The sequence below is a fragment of the Furipterus horrens genome, unplaced genomic scaffold (genome assembly GCF_987537825.1).
Source record: "Furipterus horrens unplaced genomic scaffold, mFurHor1.1.pri manual_scaffold_17, whole genome shotgun sequence".
NCBI lineage: Eukaryota > Metazoa > Chordata > Mammalia > Chiroptera > Furipteridae > Furipterus > Furipterus horrens.
The window spans coordinates 113607704-113620041 of NW_028327187.1; the positions used below are offsets into that span (position 1 = coordinate 113607704).

General features: G+C 41.0%; 1 long non-coding RNA gene across 1 annotated transcript; it reads right to left on the minus strand.

Moving 5' to 3' along the window:
• Positions 1-5840: 5840 nt before the first annotated feature.
• LOC149991872 (uncharacterized) lies at positions 5841-11521 on the minus strand. The gene is made up of 4 exons (XR_016508595.1): positions 11083-11521; positions 10332-10986; positions 6927-6981; positions 5841-5959 (listed from the first exon to the last, which is right to left on the minus strand). It is a non-coding gene; the product is annotated as an uncharacterized LOC149991872 (long non-coding RNA).
• Positions 11522-12338: the final 817 nt, after the last annotated feature.

Consider the following 12338-nt stretch of genomic DNA (forward strand, 5'->3'; position numbering starts at 1 on the left):
CAAATGAACACATTTAAAAAAAAGAAACCATGAAAACTTCCGGAGGAAAACCTTTTATAATCTTGTATCTTTGGAGGATTCCATAGGCAAGCACAAGAAAACAAAACCCTTAATTAAGAAAAAAATAGACAAATGTTACTACACTAAAATTATAAACTTAAATGCAATATCAGAACTCCCTAAAGTTTGAGAGACAAATCATAGACAGGAAGAAGATATTTGCAATGCATACAATCAACAAATGTTAGTACCTAAAAATATGTTAAAAATTTACAGTTCAGCAAAGAAGACAAATAACTCAAAATGGACAAAACATACCAAGAAGCAAATTCACAGAAGAGGAAACCTGAATATCAAGTAAGTGAAAAGTTGCTCTATTTCCCCAGTTATCAGGAAAATGCCGTCTCATAGCCAACAGATCAGCAAAATGAAGAAAAAGTAACCTGCGTACATTGTTGGTGTAGAGGTTACTTGATAAATGATGATGGACTAGAATTTCTCCCTCTACCTTTGTGGATCTGTAACCTAGAGAAATTCTCTGACATGTGCACAAGGAATAACACACCAGATTATTCTCTGCAGTGTTGTTGTGATGGGGAAAAATGGAAAAAGCTTAAATGTTCCTCAGCAGAAGAACAGGCAAGTAATTGTACTTTATTCAGTAATGGGATATTATAGAGCAGTTCAACAGAGGGAACTAGACAAACAAGGGTCAAAACTGATCAAAACTAACGAAAAGGTAAGCTGCTGAATGACACCTCGTATGATGTCATTTTCAAAATGACAGTCTTATTATGGATACATGCACCTATGGTGGTAGTATGAAATATGCAGGAGCTGATACCAAATACTGCTAATTTCTAGAGCAAGAGAAAAGGGAAGCATTGGAAAGAGGAGATGGAGCATGTAAAAATGTTAACATTTGAGTTTTGAGCATGTAGGTATCTATTATATAATTCTCTGTATTAATATATGCTTGAAGCATTTTATAATAAAAATGGTAGAATTGTTCCCTGTACTTTATAAAGTACTTTCAGCTGGTGGAAAGTTTATGGTAGAAATATTTCCCCTAGAACATTTTCCATTACCCTTGCTTCGAAACAACAGCTATTCCTTTACTGCCCATTCAATGATATGAGCAAATGATATTTTCTCAATCTTATATATAGTAAAAATAAAAACATCTTTAGAAAACTATACTATTCTTATTTACCATAATATAAATGCTAAGTGAAAAACTGTGAATTGGCCTTGCAAACACAGTTTCAATATATATGCCTTCCCCTTCCCAGCCCCAAGTTCTAATCAATTTATAGCTTCTAAGTCTGTCCTGGATAGAAATCCGGGGTCATCAGTGCATGTAGCTTTCTAACCACCAAGGGAATGTAAGTGATTAGGAGACTCTGGGCTTGTCCTTCTTCATCGGTGGCCAGAATTTTAACTGGAGAACGACGAGCTCAACAGCGTATGGAACAAAGTTATTTCTTTTATTCTGTGTATGTTGTGAGCATAAAACATCTTGGACATGGTTAATGTGTGGCTTCCATCTGGCATTTTTCATATTATGTAAAATTGTTATGTCAGCAACAGATGGTAAGAGCTGAGTGTTAGGAGATTTTACTTATGCCCAATTATCAGGTTTACAAATCTGAACATTAAACAGTTCACAGGTCTGTAGAAATGCACGAGGAGCTAGGTTTTCTCCTGTTGAGCTGCCTTGCAAAGCATGAGTTTCTTGTCTGCTTCTCCTTTCCTCCTTCCTAACAAACCTCAATTTTGTTCCGTTATCCCCACCTGAGCTCCTAGCTGACTCCTTTCCCACTAGTCCTTGGCATGCATTCTCGGTAAATTGAAGGACTCGCAATGCTTGTGCAGATGAAGTGTTCGCATCTCCTCTCTCTTGCTTGTTGTGACCACAGAAGGTGCTAGACATGATGTTTTCCCGCAGCCACTTAGTGACCACAAAGAGGCCTCAGCTTTAAAATGAAACTGGTGCTGAGAGTAGTGGAAATGAGAGTTACAGAGAGGCTGAGTATTTACCTATTAACTGCCTGACCTCTGGACATGATGTTTTGTCAGATGAAAGACACCCTTGTCTGTGTGAGCCAGGGTTTGTTTTACTTAGAGCCCAATGCATCCTGAAAGGAGATGGAGAAATTTTAATATTCATTAATTTAGAAGTCTCATATAAAATTCATAAAATACAATTAAATGGAACCATAGACATGAGTCACAAGCATTTGACTTCCTGTTTCCCCACCTGGAGGTCACTGTGTTCATTATTATTCATTGACAAGGCAGGGGCTCTGAAATCCAGCCTAGGGTAGCATGTTGATGTATAGGTCTCACCTTTGTTTAGCACTTTACAGTTTTTAAAATACTTTCATACATATCATCAACCATGTAAAATGAGCTTTGTGAGGTACTTTTTTAAAAAAGTAGAGTTCAGTGACATTATCAAGGGCAAATAAATTAAAAACAGATCACCTAAATTTAGGACCACTGAACCTTCTGCTCAGTCCTAATGACTCTTTAAATATTGCATATAAATAAGTGTTTGCAGAAGAAATACCACATCAATACTTACTTATGTGATGATAAGTGTTCTGTAGATTATAATGGTCAGGATGGGATAGGTTATGCTGCAATAACAAATGCCCCCAAATCTTAGTAGATTATAACAGCAAAAGATTATTTCTAATTGTTGGTTGGTGACACCTCTGTTCCATGTTGTCCTCACTCCAGGCCCCAGGTTGATGGAGCTTTCTATCTGAATCGTGGCTGGTCATCAAGACAGAGGGAAATGCACATAGAATGCCACATGCCAGCTCTAAACCCTCTGACTGGAAATCACACGAGTTGGATCCACTCTCATTTCATTGGCCAAAGTAAGTTATATGGCCAAGCCTGGCATTAATAGGGTAGAGAAGCAATGACCCTTCCCTAGAGAGTGCCTCTGACTATGAACACAGAAGAATACTCTTATTTCAAGTGAACTTCTGTTCTAGTTCTGTGTCCCCAGATATCCTTGACCATTAACAGTTCACAGGGCTGCGAAGTCCCTCATGACTGGAGGTAGCCCGTGACTAATGTAGGACAATGTTTCTCAAAGCCTGTCCTCAAGAACACTAGTTGTGTGAACCATCCCTAAGGAATGGCTTGTGTGGTCTTAGGTTTGGAAACATGTTACATACCAAATTTTCCCCTGTAACGTGGCAATAGACAGTAGTACATTCAAGTCTTTGAGAAGTCTTGCAAAATACTGGGCTTTACAAGGCTGTTCTACCATGGAGCTTTGAATCGTTTTTTTATAGCTTTTTTTTTGCAGCCGCATTACTGTTACCTGACCAGGTTGCTACAGTGAAACTGGGCTTGGGATCGGATCTCCAGGGCTTTAGTTCCACAGCTTCCCCCAAATGAACTTGGCATGTCATTCATAACTTTTAATTTCCACATTCGTTAAAGGAAATAACATTAGCCTGTGAGTCCCTAATGAGATCATTAATATGAGGACAACTTGAATGATACAGTGTTTTATATATGCCAAGAAGCAGCCTTGGACCAATGTTCTGAGATCGTCTGTCTCTATCAGCCCTGACTCTTCTCTTTGCACTGCCCATGAGCCTGTGCCTTCAGGCCTGTGTCAGAGTTGGGATAAAGCGACTATGTGCTTATGTGAGCTGCAGCGCATCTTTATAGCTTGGCTGTAGCATCAAGCCCTCCTCTCCCTGATGGTTCACATATGAACTATAGATGAGGTAATATATGGGAAAGGGCTTTGTAAACTGTGAAATGTCATACAGACTAATGAATGAATTATATGCCCCTCCATTTTATATATTAGCTCTTTTCAAGATTTTGTTAAACACTAAGTTGCCTCTCAAATGCTATATTTTTTAATTCAATAAGGAATTCTCTTTGATCATTTTGAGAATGCACTTATACACAGGCACATTTTCCTTCATTCATTGTCACAGTAAACGTGTATTGAGGGTCAATTTAAATATATATATATATATTTAAACCATATATATATATATATATATTTAAACATATATATATATATTTGGTTTTATCTCCTCCTAAACTTGAAGTGGATTATAAATATCCACAAGATGCAATAAGATTAAAGATAATTTTGATTAAAGGGGAAGAAAAATTAGAAGTGGGAAATAAAACAAGTCCAGAAGCAATTCAGCTCCCCCAATAGATTCCATAAGGTCCTGCCCTGTTTATTTAACTGTTGAACACAAGCTTGACTTTGAGCTCCCAAGGTCAATACGAAGACTAAAATACAGTCTGTTACAGATTTTTTTCCCCCCAGGAAAAGCTTTATATTCTGAGCTTTAAATGTTGATAACTAATTTAAACTTGTTTTTAAAATATGGGCCAAATGAAATATACATGAAAGCTGAATGTGGTCTATGGGTCTCAAACGCATGGGTTGGGGAAGGTGCTTTTCATACTGGGAGAGGCATGGATGCTGGTGTCCACTCTATAAAATGGATGCAGCATAGAATCTGGAGGAGCATTATGGACTGAAAGAGAGCAGTATGGACTGAAATATGCCTCTCATAAATTCATATATTGAAACCCTAATCCCCCACATGACTGTATTTGGAGGTGGGGCTTTACGAGGTAATTAAGGTTAAATGTGGTCATAAGGGTGCAGCCCTTACTCCAGGATTTGTGGCCTTATAAGAAGAGGAAGAGCTCTCTCCATGCACATGCACGGAAGGAAGGCCATGTGAGGATGGATAGAAGGAGGCGTCTTGACTACAAGCCAGGAAGAGTGCTCTCACCAAAACCTGACCATGCTGGCCCCTGACCCAGGACTATCAGCTTCCAGAACTGGGAGAAAATAAATTTCTATTGTTTGGGCCACTCTATGGTATTTTGTTATGGCGGCTGGAGCAGATTAACACAGGGAGCTTAGTCAAATTTCCAGGCCTCTGTGAGGATGATGAGCTGCTAAGCTCCTCAACACAGCTACACTAATGGCACGTTCACCTCTTCAGCATTCTGGAGATATGTTTGACAGGAAATGAAAATAAGAAAGAAAGGCTCAGGAGGAATCTTCTATTTGGAGACTGGGATCTCAGATGAAGTGACACGAGGCCACTCAAGATAAGCAGCACTGACCTTTGGGATTCAAGAAGACACATGAGAGGGACTTCCGGCCAAGACGGAGGTGTAGGTAAACAACACGCTTTGCCTCTTTGCACAACTACAGAAAAAATTACAGTTACACCTCAAAACAAATATCACCCAGAACCATCAGAAAATCGAGCAATATGGAAGTCTGACAACCAAGGATTAAAAGACGCCACATTTATCTAGACGTGTAGGAGGGGCGGAGATGAGGTGTGGCGCCGAGAGGTGGCAGAATGGGTGGCCCCGCAGTCACATGTGGTGGATAACAGTGGAGTGGGGTGATCACATTGTAAGATATAATAATGTCAAATATTGTACACCTGAAACTAATATAACCAATATAAGATTGTATACCATCTATACTTAAATAAAAAATAAATAAATAAATTAACAGATGTAACCTCTTTTACTTTCCTTTTAAGGCCTTCATTATTTTCCAAATATTTGACAATGGAAAGAGATAAAGCATGTTTTCCAAAAATGTAATTTAAAAAATTATTTTATTGTTTTTAAGAATAATTTGCTTAAATATTACTTCCTGTATGAAGCCTTTGCCATCTCCCCCAGGCAGGATCAATTACTCCTTCTGTTAAGACAACATGGAATATACCAAACAGCTCTTGCCAAAGTAATGTTCCATAACAAATCACCACAAACCTCAATAGCTTATAAATACAAGTCTTTATTTTGTAACCTTGGGTCTGTCTGTAGGTTGGCTGGGTGGGCAGTTGGTGCTCTGCTTCAGGCTGGGAATGACTGAGCTGCTCATTCTTGGCTTATAATCGCCTCCTGCCATGGCCTTCCCCTGGAAGAGATGAGTACAGTCACGTGATGCCTCTCAAAGCTGGGGCTCAGAGCTGGCCCTTAGTCCTTCACACCCACATTCCATGGCCAAGAAAAGACACACACCAAGTTCATGTCAACAGGCAAAGACTGATTCCTTCCAGGGAGATTGGTGGGGTGGGAAACAAACTACTTGCTGAACAATAGTTTAACCTGTCACATTACAGGCGACAAAACAGTGGCATTGGGGTCATTCAAACCTGATTTTGGAAGCTAGCTTGACCATTTAAGAGCCATGAGCTTTGCGGCATTTTACTTAAGCCCAGTTTTCCCTTTTGTTAACTGGAGATAATAAAAGGCTTGCAAGAGGGGTTATGGGCTTTACATGTGATAGGTATGCTGTGAGCACCGAAGTACACCAGCCAGGGCTCCATCTAGACAACCTGCTGCCTGGAACATAAGTGATTCACAGCATGGGCTGCGGTCCTGATCCATCCCCCACTGGGTGTGCGCTGAGGCCACACTTCCCTTAGGCTGCAGGCAGCCAACAATGAAGCACAGCAGAGAAACTCATTCAGGCCCATTGCTGGGGCACTAGAGGCTCCTCTAATAGAAGACAGGATCAAAGACTTCCTATTGATCAGGCCAAAACATTCTTAGAATGGCACAGAGACTCTGTAATCATGAAGCAGCATCTGCCCACTTCCCCTCCCCCAATCCCTAACCCCTCTTCTACCTCCTGTCTCAGACAGCTATTTTATTACCTATCTCCCTGCTTCACTGAAATCAAAGACCAGAATTTTGTTCCGGCAGTCTTTGTATTATAGATAGCATACAAATTTTGATTAACGAAATGAGGAATATAAACAGAATCAGGTTCCCAGGTCTTTTTAAACTTGACTGTAATTTTGGTCGAAATTACCATCTCTCCATTTTTGCTTCGTAGCAAAATTTGTAAATGAAAGCGGTTCTGTGCTCATGCAGTTTACCTCTTTGCCTTTGCCCCTTGTGCTCCCTTTGCGCATCGTCTCTCGACGCCAACACCTGACCATTTAAGCAGAATGCCAGAAGTAGGTCAACAGATGATTCTGTGACAAGGGAGCAAAAGAAGAATCCAAAGCCTCCCCTTCCCCAACACTCCCAGGACAGACAAGTTAACGTGAGGTGCTGCAGAGGTTTCAGCAGAGGGGTCTTTCCTTGATCTGGCACTTGACTTTGTTCCTACCCAAATGAAATGAACTGGGCAATATATTTGGGTAGCAATGTGCATGTTCTCCTAACGAAAAGCAGCCTGGATCATTCCAAAATAAAAGTATGGCCATTTCCTTCTGAGAGAATCAACAGTGTAGCAGCTAGGAACACAGAGTTTAGACTATGTGGGAATTGGGTTCTCAGGCCTAATGAAGGTCTCCTAGAGCAAATAGTAAGAAAGACCATCACGTGGAGCCTGCTTGGGGTTGGAGGTGGGGTAGGGTTGGGATCAACCATATCAATGGCATATCACCACCTCCAGATGGATTTGGAAACACCTCTTTGACAAAGTAATGATTTAGAGCAGGGTTCCTCAACCTTGGCACTGTGGGTTATTTGTAGGTGGATCATTCTTTGTGATGGCAGCTGTTGTGTGCATTTTAGGGTATTTATAGCAGCCTCCCTGACCTCCATAAACTAGGTGTCAGTATCACTCCACCTGTCTCCAAGTGGAAACAACCAAAAATGTCTCATCTCCAGGTATTGTCAAATGTTCTCTAGGGAGTAAACATGTCCCCTGATTGAGCACCATTGATTTAAATGAAAATGGCCATGAATGAATGTCACCACCGGATTATGCCTGTGTTTCTGCATTTTGAATATGGAGATACTGTTTGTTTTTCCAGGTGTTTCTTCTAAAGCTTTTCTGTTTGGATTTCTGCATCTGAATGAGGAAATGGAAGCTTTTTGGGATCTCCTATTCTCTCATATCCTTCCTTCTTCTTACTCACACCTGCTAGGTCCTCCCCTGCCCCACTTCCTATTGACAAATAAGTATTGTCTTATTGAATTGATTTAGGTTTGCAGTGTATTCTATTTTCCTATCGCACTAACTCAATAGACATATCCTCTTTTATAACAATAACAGAAAATACTTTTTGGCAGGTGGTTTTTACTAGGTAGACTTCATTTAACAAAGCATTCCAAGGGGTGTCATTTAATGAAGCTTCACAAAAGAATTCATTTTCTAAGCATCACAAACGTTCTAAAGGTATGTTAAGCCCTCCTTCAAGAACAGAACTTTTAGGGGGAAGCTCCCAGGCTTTCTGTTTCCTTGACTTTCTGTGGCTTGAGGTAAAAACAGAAACTCTCTGCATGAGCATTCTCTTGGCCTAAGCCCACCAGGGAGCTAGCAGCTTAATTAATGTTTGTAAAACATTTTTGAGATGAAAAACACCATTAGCTCAAACCACTGCTATGAAAAGTGTTATTTTCAAATCCTCACCAACACATTAGCATCTGTCTTAACTAGTCCTGAGGGAAAGAAAAACGACTAGAAGTACCAAAGGGTGACAGAGGAGATGATGAAGGTCCTAACAGAATTCCTGGCGCCAGGGAAGGTGGCACTTGAGATAATGATAGATTAGGTGGCTGGCGTGCTGGGTATAGTCTTGCAGCCTCCAGCAACTAATTATTTCTGCCAGTGAATAATGGAAATGCTTCTATGTGTTTTATGCCCCGGATGTTGCTGAAACAAGAAATCAACAGTCTCAAATCCACAGTGAGAAACCAGGAAACAGAATTAGCAAACTGGTAAGGGTGCATTTGCTAAAATTCAGACAGTAAGGGGACTGACTGGTCAGAGGCCATAAGGACCCTAGCAATGTCCAAAACATAGGGCTACTAGGCACAGATGAAGTCTTTGTGACATCCCCTCTGGGCATGGCCCTTTCCTGAGTCCTGGTTGTAGGAAGCAGAGAGTGGAGATCCATTTTAGAGACATGAACTGTGACAAGGGTACCATGTATTTGAGGAGCTTGGGATTCATAAAACCAAAATGTTTGGTTTGTGCCTGGAAGAAGGGAAGAGTCAAGTGGACCAGTTCAAAGCCTTTACTGAGGGATGTTCAAACAGGTGGCTGAGTCAGAGCAGACTGCAGCACCAAGGGAAGGGGTTAGAGGGATTTTTAAGGGCATGGAGCAAACCCTCAGGGGGTTGGGTCACCCTGATGGTCAGCTCCAGAATCCAGGAAATAGGTGTTTGCAAAAGAACAATGTCCCTTGATTACAGATGGCTGTCAGGAGACTTATGGTCCTTTCTGGGAAATGGTTAAGGGAGAGGAGAAAGGACAATAGGGGTGTAGTTAGCTCTCAGCAGGATGTGGCAGCTGTGCCTTGGTCGCCTCTGTTAATGGGGAACCTTGTGATCGGTTACAGGGTACATGGCCAGTGATGCAGACCCTCTTTGTTTCTGCACAGGTGGTCGCCCAGGTCCTGTGTGACTGCAGGCCACAGTTCCCGGGGACACAGTGACCACTGGCCATAGCCCGTTTTGCAAGGCCTGACTCAGGTGGCAGGCTATGGGGCAGGCAACGCGGGATCTCTGGCCCTAACACAAAAGCCAAACTAAAGCTGAATTGAGGTGTCCCTTCGTCTAAAGTGACATGGTTTGGTGAGCACAGTGTGAGCCAGAATTTGGCCCTCCTCCCAGCTTCTGCAGCCTGGAATCCCTGTGTTGGGCACAACCTGTGTGGTCAGGTGCTGTGTCTTGGGAGACCAAGCATAGCAGGATGGAGTTGCGCCGCTAAGCTGTACCATTTTATTTCTTAAGTATATTTGATTGACTATGCTGTTACAGTTGTCTTAATTTTTCCCCCTTTTCTCCCCTCCACCTGATACTGGCATACAAACAGACGCATAGATCAATGGACCAGAATAGAGAGCCCAGAAATAAGCTCAGGTCTCTATGATCAATTAATATTTGATAAAGGGGGGCGGAGGATAAAATGGAGTAAAAATAGCCTCTTCAATAAATGCTTCTGGAAGAACTGGACAGGTACATGGAAAAAAAAAATGAAACTAGATCACCAACTTACACCACACACCAGAATAAATTCAAGATGGATCAAAGACTTAAATATAAGTTGTGACATCATAAAAGTCCCAGAGGAAAACATAGGCAGGAGAATTTTAGATATCTCATGCGGCAATGCCGATATATCACCCAGGGCAAGGGATATAAAAAAAAAAAAAAAAAGAATCAACAAATGGGACTACACCAAATTAAAAAAGCTCAGCTAAAAAAAAAAAAATCAGCAAAATGAAAAAAAAAAAGAGATCACAGTAGGGACATGTCATCTCAGGCTGTGATAGCTGCAAAATCCCAAGGTCATTATCTTGAACAGGGACACTATTAACTCTTACCTGGATACCTGCAAATTCCCAAGGCAGATGCCTAAGTTAGAGATGCCTTCATAGTATGGCAGGCTATTGGCAAAATTCCCCGGATCACTGCAATGGTTGGTCAACACAGCTTACAAGGAAGCCTGCAAATAAACTTGGCAACTATGGTGGTCTAAGAATGCCATCATTGCTTGCTTGGATATAAGCAAATTCTTATGAGCTCTATCTTTGGTAAAAACATCATCATTTTATATGTGTGACCTAAACAAATGTGTTTAGGTCACAACTTGTGGCACCACAACAGATGCTAAGCATACCTTTCTCCACAATCACAACACACAACCTCACTACTTACATTGAAGCACGTCAAACAGTTTCTTAGGGGAAACATCAGAGTTGCTTTGCACGCCTGAAAATAGGACACTTAGTAGAAATGTGTAAACTCCACGACAATTACTGAATATATGATATACCCACAGCAATCAGCATTCAACATGAAGTGTCTAAGTTTTAAAAGTAACACTCAAGATTATTAGCTGAAAATCTGGAACAAAATATAGGCAACAGCAAATGTGAGGGACACCATAACTGCTCACCTCAATCTACCAGGATCTGATGATGGATGCCGTGTTAAGACCCATGGCAGCAGTTAACTGAGAATCAGTACATTCCTCTCCTATCAATGTGGGAAGATAACTATTCAGAATATCATCTTCACTTAACCTTGAATATCACATAATGTGCCCTGAGGTTGACCTACTTTGTAACCTACCTGGTCATACCCAGCTTCTCTTGACAAACACCTTTAAGTCTTGTGATCTCGAAACGACTCTGAAGAAGCAGTACAGGGGCATGTAATTAGCATCCCAAGTTGTTCTACCAGAACACATGCTGATCAATATTTTCACTGCAGTGAAACACCATACACTTTGATACTTATGTTTAATAATGTCCACACTTTCTAGGAGACAAGTCATCTCTTATATGTACATCTCATAAAATGAGGGAATGTAGTACAAATCTTCAAATTCCATGGCCATTACCAACATATGATAGACCCAGAACAGACAGCATCAAACATCCTGTGTCTAAGATTTAAAAGTAACACTCAAAACTATTACCTAAATACCTGCAACAAAATGTGGCAACAGTAAATGTGACACACACCATCATTGCTCACCTCCGTATATCAGGATCCCGTGGTCTGTGCTGTGAAAAGGCCCACAGCATCCATTTCCTGACTACCGGTAGTGTCCTTCCTAACAAATTGGTTAACAGAAGTGTTAAAACATCATCTCCACTTAACCTTGATTATCACATGATGTGTCCTGTGGAAGACCCATTTTGTAACCTACCTGCTCTTGTTCAGGTTGCCTTGACGACCATTGTTAAATCTTTGAAGGAACACTAGAGACAAATGTGTTTAGGTCACAACTTGTGGCACCAGAACACCTGCTGTTCATACCTTTCACTACAATCACAACACATAACCTCAGTACATACATTGAATCAAGTTGAACACTTTTTCAGGAAACAGCAGATCCTGTCTGGACACCTGAAAAGAGGATACTAGGTACCAATGTGCACACTCCATGACAATTACCAAGTATATCATAGGCCCACAAGAGTCAGCATTAAACATCCTATGACTACAATTTAAAAGTAACACTCAAGACTACTACTTGAGCACCTGCAAAAAAAGTGGCAACAATAAATATGAGGCACACCATCATTACTCACCTCCACATATAAGGATCCAATGGCCTGTGCTGTGATTAGGCCCACAGCAGCACTTACCTGACTTCCACTAGTGTCTTCCCCTACAAAGTTTAACAGAAGTGTTAAAACATCAACTCCACTTCATTTTGAATATCACATAATATGCCCTGTGGAAGACCCATTTTGTAACCTACCTGGTCATATTCAGGTTGCCTTGACGACCATTGTTAAGTCTCTGAAGAAACGCTAGGGACAAATGTGTTTAGGTCACAACCTGTGGCACCAGAACAACTGCTATTTATACCTTTC